At 37.2% G+C, this 23,730-nt stretch overlaps 1 pseudogene; it reads left to right on the top strand.

Annotated features, from left to right (window-relative positions):
• The first annotated feature begins 256 nt into the window (after positions 1-256).
• Positions 257-22,719, top strand: LOC127796790 (TATA-box-binding protein-like; annotated as a pseudogene).
• The last annotated feature ends 1,011 nt before the right edge of the window (positions 22,720-23,730 follow it).

Here is a 23,730-nt window from a genome sequence, read left to right as displayed (position 1 = left end):
GAGCTTATGGAGGAGGCTGAGAGCGTGCTCGCAACGACGGCCCTTTGGCGTGTTGGCTTTTTCAGTTCTCGAAAATACCCTTCATCTCTTGGTCATTGGGCAGGATCGTTTGGAGGGCATATCTGTAACTTCAAAAACTTCTATAGGCCAATTTTATGTTGCCTTTCAAGTCCGCTACTTGTTTTCAAACCCGAAAACCCTCTTTTTTTTAACGGGCAGTCCAACCCGGGGACCCTCTTTCTGTTTTCTCCTCCTCGTCGTCCTCCTCTCGCTCTGGTTTCGCAGAATATAGCGCGAGGAAACTGCGTAAGATTAGTCTCTGGGATACCGAGAGGATAAATGCCAGATCAAGTGTTGGAATGGAGAGAACAAGTGGATCTTTTTAAGCACGCATCTGGAATCGTCTCAGCTGTCCAGCAAGTTTACTCATCTCAAACTCCATATGTTCCCCAATTTTCGGTTTATTTGTTGAAAGGTCAACCAGAAATTGGCTTGTTATGGTTATATGATGTCAATAAACTTATTCAATTTTCGGTTTATATGCTCCCTTGCACAAACAAGATTGGCTAGCCTACTACTTGTCTTTAAAGAGACGTGGATGTTGGGCTTGTTGTTATTTGTTGAATCCCACCATTGTTGTGGCTTGTGATGTCGAGGGAGGTGCTGTCTTCGATGAAATTTGGGAGTGACACGTCCGCGTCGGGCAAGATAAGGAATGCCCGACGCGGGAAGGAGATCAAACCTGTACATGTGGAACCCATCCAAACTAGTGGTATGTTATGATTAATTTATAGTTGTAGTTGCGGAAACGTGCTTCTAATTGTTCTACCGTGGCTTATGACTGCGAAAGAAAGTGAAGCAGGCAGTCTTCTGTGTTCAATTTGGATGAGCCGAATAAGCTGTTGGCAGCTTTCAATAGGATGAATATCTTTGGTGTCGTGTGTTAATTCAAGTAGATCAAATGAATTATTTATTTTAATCTCTTTAATTTGAAACTTAAAAGCTATAGTTAATTTTTTCTTGATAAGAATATATAATAGAAACTTCGTTAACAGGGACGACCTTGGAACAACTAAGCAAGAAAAAAGTTCAAGCAACAACAATCATGAGCCTTAATCCCACTAGGTGAAGTTGAATCTTAAACCTCTAGCCCTCCTTTTTGTCTAGAATTCATGATATTAGATTTGATGAATTTTATGTTAGTTGTCAGCTATCTAATGCATCCTTCATCCTTTATCTGGGATAAAGATTGGTTGCGTATGGGATGTTTTGAGGGGATTACTCAACCCACAAGTGGAGTTGAAGCAAGAAAAGAAGAAAGAAAGGAAAAGTTAAAAGCATGTATATATATATATATATATATCTATATCCAGTTATAGATAATCCAGAAATTGCAAGATATAAAAGACTAAAAGGGTATCTCATCATCAAAAATAGGGAGACGAGCAGTTCCCTTCAAACAATGAAGAATATGTTCATATCTTTATAAGGTTATACCATTCCTTTTGCACGAAAGAGTTAATGTCCCACAAAAGATTAATCTATATGTCATGAAAGTGTGCGCAAAAAATCGGGATTTTGTTCCATGCGTCCATTTCATGATGAGGCATTTATAAAATGCTTAATTTAACTCTATGTTACAAGTTCTTACTTGAAGTCTGAGCTGGTTATTTGTGTTGGACCTGCTATATTTGACTTATGAAAAATACCAAGTGTTCCAGATGTCACGTTGTCTATGTCTCCTAGGTTGGGGACGAAGAAGAATTTGATCAGGATTATCTTCCAACTTCTTTCTAGGGGCTTAGATTTCCTCTTGTAATTTTACCAACATCATAGAGTTTATTGCAATGGTTTCCCCAATTGAAACAATTTTTCTTAGAGTATGCTTTCCCCAATACATTTCATTTCAAGCAATGCTTATTATTTTTATTTTGTTTACATTTTTGGTATGTCAGGCACTACATTTTCTTCAGCCATTTTAAATTAATCAACAATTTGTTTGCATGTTTAGGAACATTGTGTCAGCAGTTAACCTGGACTGCAAGTTAGATCTTAAGGCCATTGCACTTCTGGCACGAAATGCAGAATACAATCCAAAGGTATCCAGTTGTTCTTAGCACAAATCGCTTTATTCATCTGTCATGAAAACATGCTTGCCTCCCGATTACATTGAAATGTAATAGACATTTTCACTGAGTGAAGTTCTTTTGTTGTGAACATCGCTGTCAATGGGCTTAAAAGATTTAAATTTTGAATCCCATCTTGCAATTTTCAAGTGATTGGAATTAGTCTTAAATCTTTAAGAATATTGTTGTTCCTTTTGTATGTAAAAGGGAAGTGCTTTGTACTCCTTCCATAACAATCTTTGCGGATAATATGACTATTTTGTTTTTGTGTTATTCTGCAGCGTTTTGCTGCTGTAATTATGAGGATAAGAGATCCAAAAACAACAGCTCTAATATTTGCTTCTGGAAAGATGGTAAGTTGCTCAACAGCACAATGCAAAAATGTTTGAGTTTCAAGTTATCTTCAGCATTAAATTTCTAAAACTAATGACATTTGTGATATTCTGATGTAAACATTTGTATTGTTTTTGTCTCTCTCTCACACATGAACACGCATACTTCTAAAAAAAGTTTGTTTACTGTTCTGATTGTGCTAACCAGGTCCTCTTCAAGTTGTTTCTTTTCTCTTCAACATTTCATTTGTCATACATCTTTTTGGTTTAGCTTGTGTGGTGAACTTTAGTATTGTTATTGTACTTGCAGTCCATAGCTTTTACTTTCTTTTCATTGATATCCAAATTTATTTCACTGCAAGAGAGTTAAATGTGATTGTACTGCAGTAGTTTATACCCAAGCGGCATCTTCCATTTTTCCTTATAAAAATTAACTCATTAAATAATATAACACCCATTATTCCCTACTAATAAGCTATGAAGTTAAAGATTATTCATGCAAAATTTTAGGCCCTGTTCTCTTTGCTATTTTCAAGACATTTTCATTTTTCAGTTTTTCAAAACACTCAAAACGTGTTTATTTACCCATATTCAAAAATACATTTTCCAAAACACAAAAAACACTTTGTACACAAAACTCAAAACACTAAAATCACATTTTCCCAGCCAAGTTCAGGGTATTTCATTAAAATCTCTCTCTCTCTCTCTCTTGTTCACACTAACAAACACAGTAATAGTACAATGCTGTAAACAGTTTCTATCACACTATCTGCAGTTTTATTTAATTTGTTCCCCATTGGTTGTAGGATTTCAAGATTCAGAACATAGTTGGCTCTTGCGATGTTAAATTTCCTATTAGACTTGAGGGTCTTGCATATTCGCATGGTGCCTTTTCAAGTGTAAGTGTTTATTCAACTTCTTTTACTTGCTCTGCCTCCTGAAAACAAGACAACAATTGGGAATTTCTAATTAGATTTTTTTTTCATGTGTTGACAATTAAAGGCACATTGTAGATGAAACCGTGTTTGAAGGATTTCTTGGGTTTTTGACAAGTTAGTTGTACGGCTGTTAATATTGGTGTATGTGTGTGTTTTTTCCATTGAAGTAAGTTAGTCAGTAAAGCTTTTCCGATTGAAGGAAACTAGTATTAGTATTTTTGGGTATGCTTAGATTTACCCTGATGTTCTGAAAAGTTTTAATCAATCACTCTGTATGCAAGTTGGTAACTAGAAATTGTGTACTGACTAAGAAGCAAAAGCAAATTGTTGGCATAATAGTTTCTAAGCATTTTGTGTGGATAATTTCATAGACTTGTTGTATATCATTATGTAAGTTTAGATCATTATTCATTTCTTGTTTAATTTGTTATTATTTTTAAAATTTATGCAAATTTGTTACATTCTTTTCAATTCAACATTATTCATTGTGGTTCAACTTTTGTGTACATATTATAAACCTGAATTGTTCTCTAGGCTGATATATCGAATGAAACAACCAAAGATGGTGCTGCTTATTTTTGTTTCTGGGAAAGTTGCTCTGGTGATGAGATAAGATGTTTGAGTTGATTGTTCTAAATTTCCTAGTCTTATTCTATTAATCTAATCAAGACTATCAGTGGTAAGGCTTACGCATGTTTATTATTAATCTCTCCTCAAGTTCTTTTACATTGGGTGATGATATTTATATGTTCAACCTGAGTGTGTCACGCCACATGTACTACCCACAATTAGGTAACCAATGATTTTGCTGATAAGCCCATCGCCACTAATTAGAATATTAAGAAAACATATTTTAACACATTATGACTATTACAAAGACTATGATTCCAAATTTCAGGAGAGCACCTTATGACTATTAAAAAGTAAAATAGTTAACATATATGCTAGAGAATCAGGTTCGCAAGTTTTGCCCCCCGTGATCTAAACATGCCAGCCTTCAAGGAAGCTGGCCAGACAACATGTTGTCTGACAGGTTGTTGAACACCTAGCACTCGAGATTACCCATCAAATATCCCAGTTAATCAACTGGTGGGTTAATTCTCATTCATCAATTACCTAAAATCAGGATATGCTTTTGTGTTTTGTCACTTGGTTTCCCAGCCAAGTTCAAGGTATTTCAGTATAATTTCTCTCTCTCTCTCTCTTGTTCATACTAACAAACACAGTAATAGTACAATGCTGTAAACAGTTTCTATTACACTATCTTCAGTTTTATTTAATTTGTTCCCCATTGGTTGTAGGACTTCAAGATTCAGAACATAGTTGGCTCTTGCGATGTTAAATTTCCTATTAGACTTGAGGGTCTTGCATATTCGCATGGTGCCTTTTCAAGTGTAAGTGTTTATTCAACTTCTTTTACTTGCTCTGCCTCCTGAAAACATGACAACAATCAGGAATTTCTAGTTAGATTTTTTTTTTCATGTGTTGACAATTAATGGTGCATTGTAGATGAAACCGTGTTTTGAAATTCTTGGGTTTTCGACAAGTTAGTTGTATGGACGTTAATATTGGTGTATGAGTGTTTTTTCTATTGAAGCAAGTCAATCTGTAAAGCTTTTCCGATTGAATGAAATTAATATCAGTATTTCTGGGTATGCTTAGATTTACCCTGATGATCTTAAAAGTTTTAATCAATCATTCTGTATGCAAGTTGGTAACTAGAAATTGAGCACTAAGAAGCAAAAACAAATTGTTGGCATAATAGTTTCTAAGTATTTTGTGTGGATAATTTCATAGACTTGTTGTATATCATTATGTAAGTTTAGATCATTATTCATATCTCGTTTAATTTGTTATTATTTTTAAAATTTATGTAAATTTGTTACATTCTTTCCAATTCAACATTACTTATCGTGGTTCAACTTTTGTGTACATAGTATAAACTTGAATTGTTCTCTGAGTTGATATATCGAATGAAACAACCAAAGATCCTGCTTATTTTTGTTTCTGGAAAAAGTGTTCTCACTGGAGCTAAGGTGATGAGATAAGATGTTTGAGTTGATTGTTCTAAATTTCCTAGTCTTATTCTATTAATCTAATCAGGACTATCATGTTTTCTTATTCAACAGATGAGATATGAGACTTACACTGCTTTCGAGAATATATACTCAGTTCTTGCTGACTTTAGAAAAGTTTAATTGTTATAAGGTTTACACATATTGTTAGATATAAAATAATTGAAAATGTTGAAACTACAAAGTAGTGTCTTTTATTAAGAAATACTAAAGTTTAGATTGTATGTTCTTTTTTGGGTATATCTCTTAATAGTTTGAGAGTTCAAATATATTAGGCTAATTCTTTGAACATATTCTTGGAATAGATTCTAGGAAATATATTGTATTACTCAATGATAAAAAAAAAAAAAAAAAAAAAAAAGCAGATGCAAATATTGAACTGTAAATAGGGTTAATAGTTAATGGTCAAACAGTGGTCAAATTAGAATTTAAGTTAATCAAATAAATATGCAGTAATTAAAACGGTTATTTAAAAATTTATTTGTTATATATTTTCATTTCTCTCAAAATTGGTATTTGAAAAATATTTCATCTCTATTTTTTAAATAATAAAAATATTAGCACTAATTTTAAAATTATCCTAAAAAAAAAACTTGCACAAATATTTTAATTTTAATTAACACTGAACTATTCAATTATTGTTCTCTTAACTAATTGTAGTTCCACCATTATAATAAATTCACTCTGGGTCTCAAATCTTTTGGGTCAAATAAGATGAGCTTGTACTCGTTATCTTGCACATCCTTCATAAAGCCATTTCTGGAAAAGAAAGCGTATCAATTAAAACTGAATCCATTTACCATTGGGGTGTTGGTGAGCACAAGAAACTCAAATTTGAGCCTTGTGAGCTTCAATTTGCTTCCCTTCATGGTTATTTAGGTTTAAAGGGTTAATCATATTATTGTGGAATTTTTAGTTGCATTATTATATTTGTTCTTTCTAGCCTAAAGGGATGATCAGACAAAAAGTTTGAGGTAATAGTGATCAGTGATCCGTATAACAATGCATGGCACCTATAAGCACTTCAATGCTCAAACAAGTAAGGACTTAAGATAATAAAAGTTTTTGTTATGATGAAAAAGAACCTACCTTGAACGATGGTTGGCTAATTTATATAGGAAAGAAGGGGAGAGCTTTTTGCGTGTCGCTGGCTGTTACAGGTGGATTATGAGTCGAGGATCTCTGGATAGTTGAGACCTATTGCGAGCGTGGGAATCTTGGTATGGTGTTAATGGGATGGAAAATGTTGTTGAGCTAGCGTTGATGGGATGGGGCCTAAGGATTGGGCCCAATATCGAGCTACGGACTTATCGTTGGGAAGGCTCAATGAAATTAATACGGACCAATGTCTAACCTCATGGATGGGCAAAGATCAGTTAGCATGCATGGTGTCCCATGAATATCCATCATTATTGCTCTATTTGGTAAAAAAAAAGAACAAAATTGAAACCATAACTGTGAAAATTGAATTCTTCTCTTCCCTCAAAGCATAACAGCTTCTTCTCGATCTCCCACCTCCCTACCCCAGAATGGAAATGGTGGAAAATATCAATGAAAAATCCAAAGCCTGTACCTCTCTCTATCAAATCAACAGCCAAAGTTTTCTCACCTGACCTATGTAGAGATGGTGAAAAATGTAGAAGTCAAGCCACATAGTTTGAATATTGGCAATGGATTTGGCAACCTTGGCTGTATTAGGCAGCAGTGGGTTTCGCAGAAGGTTGGCATGTTTGGCTGCATCAAGCGAGTTAGGCAGATTGCCTAACTCTTGTTGACTTGCTTGCTTTGTAGTTTCTATAAATACATAGCCATTCTCTTCTTGTAACATATGAATCCCAATGAAAGGATATCCTAGTGAGAGGATCATCCCAGTTTAGAGGATCATACGTGAGGATCCAGAGAGTGAGATCTGTGAGAGCTTTTGTGTAAGAATTCTGTTTGTAATTCTTTGTGAATCATTCAAGTGAAATAGATTATGTTTTCTCTCATTTATCTCTTCATTCATTGTTTGTCGAATCTCTGGATTTCCCAACAAGTGGTATCAGAGCATTAGATTGAGTGCTGGAGATAGGAATCTGAATAACAGAGCCACTATTCTTGAAACTCAATTTTTTCAAAATCATTGAAATGGTATTTTGATCATACCAAAAGATTCTTGGTGCCAAGACGAGCACACTGAAATTTTTCGAAAGCCAAACGGACACCGCACGCGCCGCCTGAAGGTCTGCACGTGGTATTCACGCGCTGCACGTGCCGTCTGGAGGTTGAAGACGATCCACGTGGCGCCACGTCATCTGGTTAACGCCACGCCAGTTGGCTAACCGCCACGTCACCTACCACATGGCTGCCACATTAGCACACAACTGAACTTTGAAAAATTGCATGTTGGTCCCAGAAGTTTTCTAAAATTACAATTTAACCCTAAATTTTTCTGAAATTGCAATTTAGGCCCTGAACTTTTTTGAAATTGCAATTTAGCCCCTGAATTTTTAGAAAATTATATTTGAGCCCTAATTTTTCTACAAATTAGAATTTGACCCCGTAAGAGTCAAATCTACCATTTTCGCCCCTTCCGAACGCAACGGTGCAGTCTGTTTTGGAAGATTCAACTTCGATTTTGATCAAGTTAGTGAAAAATGAAGGAGAGAACATCATCAGAAGCCATGATAAAGCTCACATCCACCAACTACACATTATGGAGACCTCGGATGGAAGATCTTCTCAGTTGTAGAGATTTGTATGATCCCCTGGAGTTATTAGGTGTCAACCCTAATCCTTCCAAAGAAGTAGAGTGGAAGAAATTAAACAGAAAAACTATCGGTCAGATCCGGCAATGGATTGATAATAGTGTCTTCCACCATGTAGCACAAGAGACAGACGCGCATGCCCTCTAGACGAAGCCAGATGAGATGTATCAGGCTAAGACCGCTCGAAATAAAGCCTTGTTGATGAGGCGGTTAGTTAATCTGAAGTTGAAAAGTGGAACTTCAGTTGCTAAGCACACCAGTGAGTTCCAGAGCCTAGTAAACCAGTTGTCGTCTGTGGAGATGCCGCTTGGGGATGAAACACAAGCACTCTTACTTCTCAGTTCTCTTCCTGATAGCTGGGAGACGCTAGTAGTCTTTCTCAGCAATTCTGCCCCAAAAGAAAAACTTACCACGTCAATGGTCAAGGATGCCCCATTCAATGAAGAGGCCAAAAGAAAAGACATGAGCACGGATCAGACTCATGCCTTTGTAACAAAGAACCAATGGAGTCGAGAGGGAAGTAGTTAAGGCGAGTGGAGAGGAAAGTGCAAGAATAGGGACAAATTCACAGATGGAGGAAAGCCGACATACAAGTGCTACCATTGTGGTATAAAGGGCCATTTGAAGAAGAACTGTTGAAAATTGCTACGAGAGCAGGGTCAAGATAGTTCCGAGTCGAAGAACAAGGATGGAGAAACACTAGTAACTATCCATGGAGAGGTAGCTTATTGTTCCATCCAATATGAGACATGCCTTCATGTCTCAAGAGAAGACACAGAATAGGTGGTAGATATTGCAACATCTTACCATGTGACTCCCCACAGAGATTTCTTCACAACATACAAAATAGGTGATTTTGGAGCAGTGAAGATGGGAAATTCCAGTTCCTTTGAGATTGTTGGAATTGGTGACGTTCAAATATGAACGAGCAACGGGAGCACAATCACCTTGAAAGATGTCAGACATGTGCCAGATCTTCGACTAAATCTACTTTCTGGAGTAGCTCTTGACAGACAAGGCTATGGTAATCGGTTTAGTAATGGCACATGGAAATTGATAAGAGGCGCTATGGTAATCGCCCGATGACATATTTGTGGCACATTGTACAAGACTCATGTGAAGATATGTACAGACAGCTTCAACATAGTTGAAAATGAGGCTTCTCAGAATTTGTGGCAGCAGAGACTTAGCCACATGAGTCCCATGTAGAGGATCATCAGAAAAATCTCAAGTTAGAAGATCTAAGAGGATCTGATTCCCAATTTAAGAGGAATCCGATTAGAGTTTATGAGTCCTATGTAAAAGGATCATGTGTATGTATCCCTGGTAAGAGAATATGAGTCCCATGTAAGAGGATTATGTGTATATATCCCTAGTAAGAGGATATGAGTCTCATGTAAGAGGATCCATCCCCAGTTAGAGGTGTATTCCCAGTTTAAGAGGAAACCCCAGTGAGAGGGATAATCCCATGAAGACATTTCAAGACCAGGACCAACACAGTTTATCACAGAAGACGATTCGGTGCCTAAGGAAATGCCAAAAGCAGAAGAGGAGGAAGAAACAAAGAGTGTTGAGCAAAGGGAGCCATAACCCCCTCCACCAGAAGCTGTTGGACCATCACAGGGATCAAATGATGGTGAAACTCCTAACCAAAAAGTTCGTAGATCAAAACGATGTCGGATTCCGTCAATGAGATATCCAAAATTCGAGTATACTCTGCTTATTGAAGATAGGGAACCAGAAGGTGTTGAGGTCACAGGAAAGAACCTCGGTTGCAAGCCAGAGAAGAGCTTGTATGGTCTGAAGCAAATGCCAAGGCAATGGTATGTACCAGATCGGATATTGCTCACGTAGTAGGTATAGTGAGTTGTTTTTCTTCACCTAGAAAGGAACATTGGGAGGCAATCAAAGGGATTCTCGGGTACTTGAAAGGTACGCCGAAAACATGTCTTTGGTACGGGAAAGCTGTTCGTATAAAGTACATTGGTATTCGCTATCATTGGATACGCGAGGTGATGGATCGACAACTGTTGAGACTAGTTAAGATCCATACGTAGGAGAATCCAATTGACACTCGAGAAAAGCTAGAGTTATGCTGAGACATAGCTAGGATGCTTTTTAGACAACAATTGTTCCAGATGTGACTTGAGGGGGAGAATTGTAGAAGTCAAGCCATATGGTTTGAATATTGGCAGTGGGTTTGGCAACCTTGGCTGTATCAGACAGCAGTGGGTTTGGCAGAAGGTTGGCATGTTTGGCTGCATCAGGCGAGTTAGGCAGATTGCCGAACTCTTGTTAACTTGCTTGCTTTGTAGCTTTTATAAATACATAGTCATTCTCTTCTTGTAACATATGAATCCCAGTGAGAGGATATCCTAGTGAGAGGATCATCCCAGTTTAGAGGATCATACGTGAGGATCCAGAGAGTGAGATCTATGAGAGTTTTTGTGTAAGAATTCTGGTTATAATTCTTTGTGAATCATTCAAATGAAATAGATTATGTTTTCTCTCATTTATCTCTTCATTCATTATTTGTTGAATCTCTGGATTTCCCAACAAAAAATATCAATGCAAAATCTGAAACCATATCCTTCTTGCCATGCTAATGGTAACAGCTTTCTCCTTGGCCTCACAGAAGTGGAAATTGTGAAAATCTCTGGCTTGTGGTGGGAAGTTTTAGGCTCTTCATTTCTTTCAATACTCTTCTTGTGAAATATTGAAAATAGTCAGAAATATTTTTTGAGTAATTTTTGTAATTTTAAAATCCTTTTCGAGAGAATTTCACAATTAATCTAAAATATCATAAATACGTTTTTTATTATTGAAGCTGCTTAGAGATGTAATAACCACATACAGTGTATGAATTAAAAACTCCTTTTGTTATCCAACATCATAATACAGACATAATGATATACTTAGCTACATTCTCACTGACAACACTTCCATTAACACCAGCATTCTTGGCAATTAGCTTCAGAGGGTAACTCAAAGCTCTTTTAACTATATCTGCTCCAACCTACGAGGCAATTAAATTTTATTGGCAAGCCAAGAGTGTCAGTTTAACAAGTTTGCACAATGTTGATTGTCGTTGAGGAGACGGCAATCCCAAGCAAGGGCATCAGCTTCCATGTTTATCTTTAACTTATTTAGGACAAACAACATCATAAAATCACCATTTCCTCATCATTATCAAGGCTGTCCTGTTGGGAAATCTAGAGATTCAACAAACAATGAATGAAGAGAGAAATAAGATAAAACAGAATCTATTTCACTTGAATGATTTACAAAGAATTATAATCAAAATTCTTACACAAAAACTCTCACAGATCTCACTCTCTAGATCCTCACGTATGATCCTCTAAACTGGGATGATCCTCTCACTGGGATTCATATATTACAAGAAGAGAATGGCTATGTATTTATAGAAGCTACAAAGCAAGCAAGTCAACAAGAGTTAGGCAATCTGCCTAACTCACCTGATGCAGTCAAACATGCCAAACCCACTGCTGCCTGATATAGCCAAAGTTGCCAAACTCACTGCCAGTATTCAAACCATGTGGCTTGACTTCTACAATTCTCCCCCTCAAGTCACATCTGGAACAATTGTTGTCTGAAAAGCATCTTGGCTATGTCTCAGCATAACTCTAGCTTTTCTCGAGTGTTAATTGGATTCTCCTACGTATGGATCTTAACTAGTCTCAACAATTGTCGATCAATCACCTCGCGTATCCAATGATAGCGAATACCAATGTACTTTGTACGAACAGCTCCCCCGTACCAAAGACATGTTTTTGACTTACCTTTCAAGTACTCGAGAATCCATTTGACTGCCTCCCAATGTTCCTCTCCAGGCTTAGAGAGAAAATGGCTCACTATACTCACTGAGTGAGCAATATCCAGTCTGGTACATACCATTGCCTTGGTACTTGCTTCAAACCATACAAGCTCTTATCTGGCTTGCAACCGAGGTTCTTACTTGAGACCTCAACACCTTCTGGTTCCCCATCTTCAATAAGTAGAGTATACTCGAATTCTGGATATCTCATCGACGGAATCCAACCTTGTTTTGATCTACGAACTTTTTGGTTAGGAGTTTCACCATCATCTGATCCCTGTGATGGTCCAACAGCTTCTGGTGGAGGGGGTTGTGGCTCCCCTTACTCAACACTCTCTATTTCTTCCTCCTTTTCTGCTTTTGGCATTTCCTCAGGCACCGAATTATCTTCTGTGACAAAATGTGTTGGTCCTGGTCTTGAAATGTCTTCATGGGATTATCCCTCTCACTAGGGATTCCTCTTAAACTGGGAATACACCTCTAGCTAGGGATGGATCCTCTTACATGGGACTCATATCCTCTTACTAGGGATATATACACATGATCCTCTTACATGGGACTCATAACTCTAACCGGATTCCTCTTAAATTGGGAATCGGATCCTCTTAGATCTTCTAACTTGAGATCTTTCTGATGATCCTCTACATGGGACTCATGTGGCTAAGTCTCTACTGCCACAAAATCTGAGAAGCCTCATTTTCAACTATGTTAAAGTTGTTTGTACATATCTTCACGTAAGTCTTGTACAATGTGCCACAAATATGTCATCAGGCGATTACCATAGCGCCTCTTATCAATTTCCATGTGCCTTTACTAAACTGATTACCATAGCCTTGTCTGTCAAGAGCTATTCCAGAAAGTAGATTCAGCCAAAGATCTGGCACATGTCTGACATCCTTCAAGGTGATTGTGCTCCCGTTGCTCGTTCGTATCTGAACGTCACCAATTCCAACAATCTCAGAGAAACTGGAATTTTCCATCTTCACTGCTCCAAAATCACATGTTTTGTATGTTGTGAAGAAATCTCTGTGGAGAGTCACGTGGTAAGATGTTGCAGTATCTACCACCTATTCTGTGTCTTCTCTTGAGACGTGAAGGCATGTATCATCTTGGATGGAACAATAAGCTACCTCTCCATGGATAGTTACTAGTGTTTCTCCATCCTTGTTCTTCGGCTCGGAATTGCCTTGACCCTGCTCTCGTATCAATTTTCGGCAGTTTTTCTTCAAATGGCCATTTATACCACAATGGTAGCATTTGTATGTCGGCTTTCCTCCATCTGTGGATCTGTCCCTACTCTTGGTTTTTCCTCTCCACTCGCTTTGACTACTTTCCTCTTGACTCCATCGATTCTCTGTTACAAAGGCATGAGTCTGGTCCGTGCTCATGTCTTTTCTTCTGGCCTCTTCATTGAACAGGGCATCCTTGACCATTGTTGTGGTAAGTTTTCCTTCCGGGGCAAAATTGTTGAGAGAGACTACTAGCGTCTTCCAGCTATTAGGAAGAGAACTGAGAAGTAAGAGTGCTTGTGTTTCATCCCCAAGCGGCATCTCCACAGACGACAACTGGTTTACCAGGCTCTGGAACTTACTGGTGTGCTCGGCAACTGAAGTTCCACTTTTCAACTTCAGATTGACTAACCGCCTCATCAACAGGGCTTTATTTCAAGCGGTCTTGGTTTGATACATCTCATCTAACTTCGTCCAAAGGGCATGCGCGTCTGTCTCTCATACTACATGGTGGAAGACACTATCATCAATCCATTGCCGAATTTGACCGATAGTTTTCCTGTTTAATTTCTTCCACTTTACTTCTTTGGAAGGATTAGGGTTGACACCTAATAACTCCAGGGGATCATACAAATCTCTACAACTGAGAAGATCTTCCATTCGAGGTCTCCATAGTGTATAGTTGGTGGATGTGAGCTTTATCATGGCTCCTGATGATGTTCTCTCTTCCATTTTCACTAACTTGATCAAAATCAAAGTTGAATCTTCCAAAACAGACTACACCGTTGCATCCAGAAGGGTCGAAAATGATAGATTTGACTCTTACGGGGTCAAATTCTAATTTGTAGAAAAAATAGGGGTCAAATATAATTTTCTGAAAATTCAGGGGCTAACATGCCATTTCAAAAAAGTCCAGGGGCTAACTTGCAATTTTAGAAAACTTTAGGGGCTAAATTGTAATTTCTAAAAAATTCAGGGGTCAAACTGTAATTTTAGAAAACTTCAGGGACCAACCTGCAATTTTTCAAAGTTCAGCTGCATGCTGACGTGGCGGACCAGTCTGCGTGGTAGCTGTCGTGACGCTGACTGGATGACGTGGCGCCACGTGGGTCGTCTTCAACCTCCAGACGGCGCGTGCAGAGCGTGAATACCACGCACAGACCTTCAGGCGACGCGTGCAGTGTCCGTTGGCCTCCGAAAAATTTCAGTGTACTCGTCTTGGCACCAGGAATCTTTTGGTATGATCAAAATACCATTTCAATGATTTTGAAAAATCAAGTTTCAAGAACAGTGGCTCTGTTCTTCAAATTCCTATCTCCAGCACTCAACCTGATGCTCTGATACCACTTGTTGAGAAATCCAGAGATTCAACGAACAATGAATGAAGAGATAAATGAGAGAAAACAGAATCTATTTCACTTGAATGATTCACAAAGAATTACAATCAGAATTCTTACACAAAAACTCTCACAGATCTCACTCTCTGGATCCTCACGTATGATCCTCTAAACTGAGATGATCCTCGCTAGGATATCCTCTCACTGGAATTCATATATTACAAGAAGATAATGGCTATGTATTTATAGAAACTACAAAGCAAGCAAGTTAACAAGAGTTAGGCAATCTGCCTAACTTGCCTGATGCAGCCAAACATGCCAACCTTCTGCCAAACCCACTGTTGCCTGATACAGCCAAGGTTGCTAAACTCACTGCCAATATTCAAACCATGTGGCTTGACTTCTACATGTTCTTAATGCCATCGACCTTAGATGCAAGCCTCAGTAAAGTGCATCCACCACCAACCACAGTACCTTCCTCCACAGCTGCCTGGAAATTATCATCCAGAAGATGTTAATATTGGTGTGTGTCAAAGCTGAGTAAATTCGATTATACAAAAGGTATGCAAATAACTCACCTTTGTTGCATTAAGAGCATCCTCTACTCTCAATTTCTTTTCTTTCAGCTCTGTCTCAGTTTGTGCTCCAACCTTCAGAAATTTACCACAAGACAGAAATAAGATCAAAATACAGACCACCAAACAGAACTGATCAAGATCATAGGGTAAAAGGTTACCTGAATAACAGCAACACCCCCAGACAGTTTTGCAATTCTTTCATTAAGCTTTTCCTTCTCATAATCTTGGTCTGCAGCCTGCTTAAACATGTATGATCAGCCCAAGTGCACGCATGTGCATATATATATATATATATATTTAGAGAGAGAGAGAGAGAGAGATTCAAACCTCAATAAGTTTCTGTTGTATAAGTGATTCAAAATTAAATGATAAATGTTGCATTTCATCTGTATTTTATATATGCATGTTATTTCACTTTAAGTTCATGTGCATTACAGAGTTATTTAGTCGTATTTTATATCAACTGTTGATTTCACTTAAACGGTGATCGTGCGACTTATATTCATTTGATCTAATATATAAAGGCTATTATCAGAAACCCTATAGGTTACTTTTACTTTTTTAATCGAGAAACTCTAAATCGACAGTAAGAAGGAGACAAACTCGTGAATCCTCTGATTGATAAAAACTTTCATTGTATTGCCCTATCTCCGGATTAAATCATTTCATCATGGGAGGTAAGATCAAGAGGCACCGGTAAGTACGGTGTTTACTTGGTGTTGATGCATTTTTGTACTTGTTTTCTGGTTTTTATTTTCTGTTTTCTTGATGCAATATTGTAGTCGTTTTGTTTTTTGTTGAATTGGTATAATCGAGTTGTACTCTCTTTGATATAGTGGATTGACTAGAGACGAAAACCTTTACTATGAGTAGAATCCTCTTTATGGATCAAAACATGCAAATCTCGTGTTTTTGTGTTCTTTATATTTCTGGTTTATCTTTTGTGATTTTACATTTGATCTTGTGATTTGGCTGAAATTCAGGTTGTGTAAGAAACCAACAGTTTCTTCTCTAGACAACACGTTTATTCATAGCATCTCAGGGACAGATTTAGGGAGTAGATGGACAGTGAGTTGCCTAAGGTAAGCAGGCTGACACGGATTGAAACCGAGCCTGGCCCACCCTGGATCCGCCCCTACAGCATCTTCAGTGCTGCCATCCCCTACAATTGTTGTTGTGTCCTTGGTAAGCAGAACCTTGGCAGCGTGCCCCAAGACTTCTTTGTCCGCTTTGTCCAAGGTTAGGCCTACCTCTTCTCTGATTACAGTCCCTGCATGTCAAGAAAACAAATCCCTTCACATGAATTAGTAAGCAGAATCCAAAAAACATTCTTATCCACAGTTACGAAGAGCAGAAACTTCTTGAGAAAGTATTGTAAAGGATAACTTTAAGTGCATCACTATTTAGTCCATCAGTAAAAAGATAAATTATGACCTCCAGTCAGAATTGCAATGTCATCAAGGTACGGGCTCTTCTTTCTCCAAATCCGGGAGCTTTCAGTGCCCCCCTCTAAGCCTGTTGACAACAAGTGTTGCCAAAGCTGCTTCTTGTAAGGCCCGACTTTTGGGCCTTATTTTTGTTTGAGAAGGCCCTAGGGGACCAAGCCCATGGGACAGTAGCAAGCCACTAGGACTCCAGCTTATTTTTTCCCCCTCTTCGTTCTTTCCCGCCACAATATCTCTCTCTACTTGTTAGCAATTCAAAGGAGGAGAAAAATTCAAGACATAAATAAGTATATGTGGGTTGATATATTTTAAATATAATTAAAAATTCAGTCAAACATTTGACATACAAAAAATATTTAGAATAAAATTAAATATTATTAATATGTTTTAACTAAATAAATTTGATAATAAAAAATCAAAATATTATATATAGATAATGTGTTTTATACATATTTTAATTTACGTGTAAAATATATGTATATGATATATTTTATAATAAATAATAACTAATCAAATATATTATTTAATATTTTAATATATATTAAATATTATATATATATATGTATATAATAACTAATCAAATTCTCCAAAGCAAATCCTCACTCCCTCCATGAAACCGTCTTCCCTCTCCCTCCTCTCTCTCCCCTTCCCTTCATCCCTTGCCGCGCGAAGGAGCTGGCCCGCCTGTTACTCTTCTTCTCCACTGACCCAGTCCAGCAACCGCCTCTCGCCGCCGACCCTCTCGCTGCCGACAGCTGCTGCATCCTCCCTCTCCGCCGCCGACCCCCTCACTGTCTCGTCGACCGCTGCTGCATCCTCCCTCGCCGCCTCCTCGCCTGATTGCTAACAAGGCGCAGAACGTCGTCTCGTCTCGTCTCTCTCTCTCCAGATGTTCAAATTTAGAGAGCCTCAAGGCGCAATCCCAGCCAAGATCAAGGCAAGTTCTTCGTCGTTCCCCGTCCGTTATGTTGTCTTATTTATCGTAATTTTTTCCTTCTTACGGCCTCTGATCGCAGAATTATTAGACCTAGTTCTTACATCGCTGCACTACTAGGGTTTATCCTCTTGAAATTCTTTTTCTTATTTTTTTCCGGGATGATTGATCTGTGAATATTTGGTAGATCTGAATATTGTTTCTGATCCATTTTGTGGTAGGAATTAACTATTTCGATTAATTAGCAAAAAGAAAAAAAATATATACATATTGCTTTTTGAGCTGCAATTTTTATACCGACGGATTTATTGCTTCGTGAGATTTGGGGTTCTCCTATAATTGGCATAAAATTATGCCTCTTTTCTTTCAATTTCACAATGGATTTGAAGTTAGAAAGGAACATTTTGGAAACTGGGAAAAACTTCAGTGCACATAAAGGGTGTTTGCTTAAATAATAGACAAATAGATATAAAAGAAAAAGAATAAAGAAGTGTTTGCAGGTTAAAAAATATCTATAAGCAAATCGTATTCATGTCTTAATGGGATATGGATTTGGCAAAATGAACACATCGACTGTGAATAACAAAATTGTGCATATAAATAAATCATATCCCAGCTGGCCAGTGAGTCTACTCGTCTCTGGTCCGGCCTTGTTTTGTTTTTGTTCTTGGTTTGCAAGATCTGCTTGCATTGTTTTGTTTTCTTATGACCGGAGGAAAAACGAAATTTCAGGAGAGTTTGACGCTATTTGTTGTTCTTTCATTCTGGTTTATCGAAATATAGTGAGGAGGGGCTGCGTGAGATTGGTCTCCGGGATATTGAACATAAATGGCAGATCTTGCTGGAAGGGAGTCAACCCGTGCATCTTTCCAATCTTCCATCTGGAATTGTCCCAACTCTTCAGTGATTTTTTTCCATTCCAACCTTATATTTTCCCTTGCACAAGCAAGATTGGCTAGCCTACTACGTGTGTTTAAATCTGAGGCTTGACACATATGCATCCAGTTTAGATGATCGAAGAATTGTACAAGAGAATATAGACTGCATGGATTCTCCATGCTTCAAAATAGGAAAGAATAGTTTCCTTTAAATAATGATGTGAATGCTAAGATCTTAAAAGTTTCAACTATTTTTCTAATACCAAAGACCCCATCTCACACAAACTTGGTCAGTGTGTCATGCAAATGTGTATTAAATATGACTGTTGGATATGCCCATTTGGTATCCAATTCAAGAATGGTATTACATGCTGATATCATCATTGGACATTTGGAATATTTTTATTTAAGGCTATGCAACAGGTTCTAACTTGAAGTTCTAGCTGGTTATTTGTGTTGGACCTGCTATATTTGATTTCTACATGAAAAATATTGGGTGTTTGATCTGTCATGTCGCCTCTATCTCCTAGGGTTTGGGGGAAGGAAGCATTTCATTTGGAGTATTTTCCAGATAAATCCCATAACTCATATACATGTTTTTGTAACCTTCATGCTTCTCTGCTTGTTAGTCTGGAATTCAAATACATGGTCCTCTTTCTTGGGGCTTATGTTTCCTCTTTTCTATTTTACCAACATAGAAGTGACTGCAATGTGTTGGCTAATTGAAGTGGTTCCTTGGAGTATACTTATCTGATGTTTTTCATTTTGCAGACTACTTCATATTTTGGTTTTCTTGGTACCTCCAGCAATACTTCCTTTCAATTCATTTTGAATTAATCTAATCAGCAAGTTATTTGCATCTTTAGGAACATTGTGTCAACTGTCAACCTGGACTGTAAATTAGATCTTAAGGCCATTGCGCTACAGGCACGAAATGCAGAATATAATCCAAAGGTATACAATGGTTCTAAGCCTGAATATGGTTATTCATGTCCTTCATCACAATATTCTTGTTATTAGACATTTTTATCGAGTGAAGTTCTCTTTTTGTGAACTAAATTTTGTGGGAATGGAATTATTATTAAAGCTTTAAGAAGTTTATTGCGGTTTTCTTTAGAAGTACTTTATGATCCTTCCATGGAAATTTGGTGATATGTGGCTATTTTGTGTTTGGGTTCCTTTCCAGCATTTTGCTGCTGTGATTATGAGGATAAGAGAACCGAAAACAACAGCATTAATATTTGCCTCTGGAAATATGGTATGTTTCTCCAGTGGCATACCATGTGATTAAAAAAATGTTTGAATTCTAAGTTATCTGCTGACATTTGTTTTGTTTTTGTTCTGTCTCTCAAAAGAAATATTTGTTTCAGTCTGTTTTGCTAAAATGGTCCTCTGAAAGTTTGTTCTCTCTTCAACATTGCACCCATGTCATAACTTTATGGTTTAATGGGTGTATGGAATGCTGGAGTATTATCATATGTAGTGATTTTGAATTGGATGTATGACTTGAAAAGCTTTCTGTCTGGTTGTAATTCAACATTCAAGACTCATTGCCTTCACTAGTCTTACATTTCCGTACATTCAAAACATCTAAGATTGACATGAAGTGCCCCTCATGATATAATAATAGACTTTCAAACAATACCTTTTTGGTTCAGACATTGTGGCTTTCTTTTATAGTGCTTCACTCTGCATTTGCTGTTGGACCTTTACAGGTTTGTACTGGAGCCAAGAGTGAACAGCAGTCGAAATTGGCAGCACGGAAGGTAGTTTTGCCATTATAGTTGTAATCACTTAATTTGATTATGTTATTCAAGCTTGGTGTTGCATGTTGAACTTCTAGCAGCCCTATCATCATTATTCCAATGATTGTGACATGGTTCTTTTAGTTGTCTTCCTGTAAATATTTATATATTTAATTTTTTTTCTGCATTCTTATGTTATTTTTGCTTTTTGGCATGCTCGTATTATTCAAAAGCTTGGTTTCCCAGCAAAGTTCAAGGTATTTCATGTCCCTCTCATATACACACAAAGAAATGCTATTTTATTGTTCTCAAAACTGTCGCTGTAACACTCTTCTCATCTTCAGTAAAATTTGTTCCCATTGGTTGTAGGACTTTAACATTCAGAACATTGTTGGCTCTTGTGATGTTAAATTCCCCATTAGACTTGAAGGCCTTGCATATTCCCATGGTGCCTTTTCCAGTGTAAGTGGTTCTATACCTTCTTCTCAGTATGCCCTCTGAAATCAAGAAAGTAACTGGGAGTCTTCTCGAACTAGATTCTTTTAGCTATACACTGACAATTTAAGGAGTGTTGCATGTTAGATTGTGTCCTACAATCTCTGAGTTTGAGACCAATTATATGGTTGTTGATCTATATGTGTGCATCTATTTTCTCTTTGAATAAGTCAGTCTCTAGCATTTCCAATTTTTGAGGCTGAACAGAGTCAGTAATCATCATTGCTGGGTGCGGTTTAATTTTTGCTGTTGTCCTGAAAGCTTGAATCAATCACTCTGTAATCAAGTTGGTGCTGAAAATTGGGTATTACTTAAGAAGCAAAAGCAAAATGTTGGGTGTAATAGTTTCCAACTATTTTGAAATGTAGGTTTAGCATTCCTCTTGTCTAGTTAATTTAATTTTTCCTAAATCTATGCAAATTCATTACAATCTTCCCAAATACTTATTCATCATGACTCAACTTTGGTTACAGTATGAACCAGAACTGTTCCCCGGGTTGATATATCGGATGAAACAACCAAAAATTGTGCTGTTAGTTTTGTTTCTGGGAAAATTGTTGTCACTGGAGCTAAGGTGAAAGATCTTTGAGTTGATTGTTTTACAATTTCCTATTCTTAGTCTATTAATCTAATCCAGGCGATCATGTTTCCTCTCCTACAGGTGAGGGATGAGACTTACACTGCCTTGGAGAATATATACCCAGTTCTTACTGAGTTCAGAAAAGTTCGACAGTGGTATGGTTTGCAGATGTTTATTATCAATCGCTTCTCAAGTTCTTTTGCATTGGGTGATGAATATATCTCTTCATTCCGCAATTTACTACTCTGTGCTGTATGTTTTCAATACAAACGAGTGTTGAGTTTGCCATGGTATTCAAATTGTGGGGCATATTTATTCAAAACTTTGGGCGTATTCTAGATAGAGATTTTTTGTTGGCACCTCCATTTGTGGTGAGATTGTTTTGTTTTTGTATGGATTTCCTGGTCATTATTCTATTAATGGTTGAGATGCCACTTGGTTATTTTTTTTTTTTTCCTCTTGAGTTATTGGAGGTTTAACATATTAATTTGATATTTGTCGAACATTTCTTTTCTGTATCTGGTAAATTAATGTGCCCTGTAATACATGCCCCTCGTGAAGCCATCCTGTTTGCTAGTGTAGGCTTCAATCTGCGTGTATGGACTTCATTTGGCTGCTAAGATCATGATAAAGCAGTCATTTGATATTACATCTTGTGAGCATTGTACCAGAAATGGCTATTGCAATGCACGAGCCTCCTGCTATTTTGAGTTCTCATGAGGTTTAAGATATATGCGTGTTTGCGTATATATATATATAGAGAGAGAGAGAGAGAGAGAGAGAGAGAGTGGGAGGGGGGGGGGGGGGGGGAGGCCATGTTACGAGCGCATAAGATTCCTCAGTGACACTAGCGCTGGAGTGGAAGGCTCAGCCTCTTTGTGATAACTGTTAAATGCATACATTTAGGAAATTGATATTAATATAGAATTTATGCAGCATAATCTGAGAATGACATTTTTCTGCAATTTTCAGCTAGTTTCGAGAGTATCTCTTCTCAATACGATGAGATTAACAACGAATCAAATGATTTTGTATAAAAATTCAGTTTGTATGCATAGCATATTTGCCAAAAATGTAATCTTTTTTATTTGAAATTTTTGTGGCAGATTCGGCAAGAGCACAAGTTTTTGAGATATGCATTATATTCCAGATTGCTGAACCCCTGGGTGAACTATAAATATATGCAAGGAATCTCTGTATTCGCCTGAGGAGAAATGATATGTTGTCGCGCGCGCGGGCGTGAGTGAGGCAAATGTTATGTTGCCTAACGCAGGAAGAAACTGATAGCCCCCAAGAAAAAAAAAAAAAAAAAGAAAGGAAGGAAGAAACTGGGACATTTTGTTCTTGTGGCAGTTTTACTTTTTGCAATTGTGTAATTCTCTATTGTTGTGTAATAAAGTTATAAATATAAAATCAACTGATGAGCTTCTTCAGTGTTGGATTGGACGGAGGTTTCGCAGTTTTCACAGTATTTTTTTTTTCTGATCTGATCTTAATGCCCAATTGTGCGTTATTTATAAATAATCTCGATACTGCATATAACTTATATTATGTGCATCTTTTTGGATATCTATCTCAATGCTTGAGCCTGAACCCCTCCCATTGCATTAAATTCTATGTGGTGGATCGATCTCAGAATTAAATAGATTTAACAATATGTATGTATGGTTTTTAAGAATCATATGGTTTGACTTCTGCAATTACTAATTTGCCTCGTTAACAGTGGCTTTAATATTTTCTGTCTTTTTGTGATAATAATGAAACTTATGGACAGAATCGGGAATCACATCACTTTCATCCATTAAGGAGTAGTCTTCTTAATAAACTTGGCACCTAATCTTCCTACTTTATATGTTATATTAAGAAAAATTTGCGTACATGGTAACTTGCAGAGAGAACTAATGAAATGTTCTACGCTTTCAGCCTCATTAGTATGGGTCTGTTCTGTTAGGTTTGGTGTGGGGCCATATTTATTCTGTTCTCTTTTTAAAATAAAGATTTAACATATTATTTAATAATTTATTTTATATTTTCCTCCTAGTCCTATCTCCCTATCTTAAGTGGAAATAAAAAGGGTAAACGTTTTCAATACAAAACGAAAACGAATAAATGGTATTTTTCTGGTAAAAAAATAAAAATAAAAAATAAAAAAGCAGGGTAAAAGTGTGAATAAAAAATAGAGATCTTTTTTTATAAATATAATTTTTAATATGTAAAATTATAAAAATTAATTATTCAATCTAAAAGTATACAAAAACTTACAAACAAAAATCATCAAATCAAATTTAGGGTGAGCAATCTAGTATTTCACGGCATGACAGAACAATTGAGCACAAAAATGGAACATCGAGCTATCGGCAGCAAAAAAATAGCAACTTAAGCACCAAGCAATTGATGATAAGAGGGAACGACAACAAAAAACATGAAAATGGAATCGACAATTGGGCGTGGGAACA

The sequence above is a fragment of the Diospyros lotus genome, chromosome 3 (assembly GCF_014633365.1).
Source record: "Diospyros lotus cultivar Yz01 chromosome 3, ASM1463336v1, whole genome shotgun sequence".
In the NCBI taxonomy this organism is placed as follows: domain Eukaryota; kingdom Viridiplantae; phylum Streptophyta; class Magnoliopsida; order Ericales; family Ebenaceae; genus Diospyros; species Diospyros lotus.
Note: the sequence above shows the minus strand (reverse complement) of the source record. Positions and strands in the feature narration are given on the sequence as shown.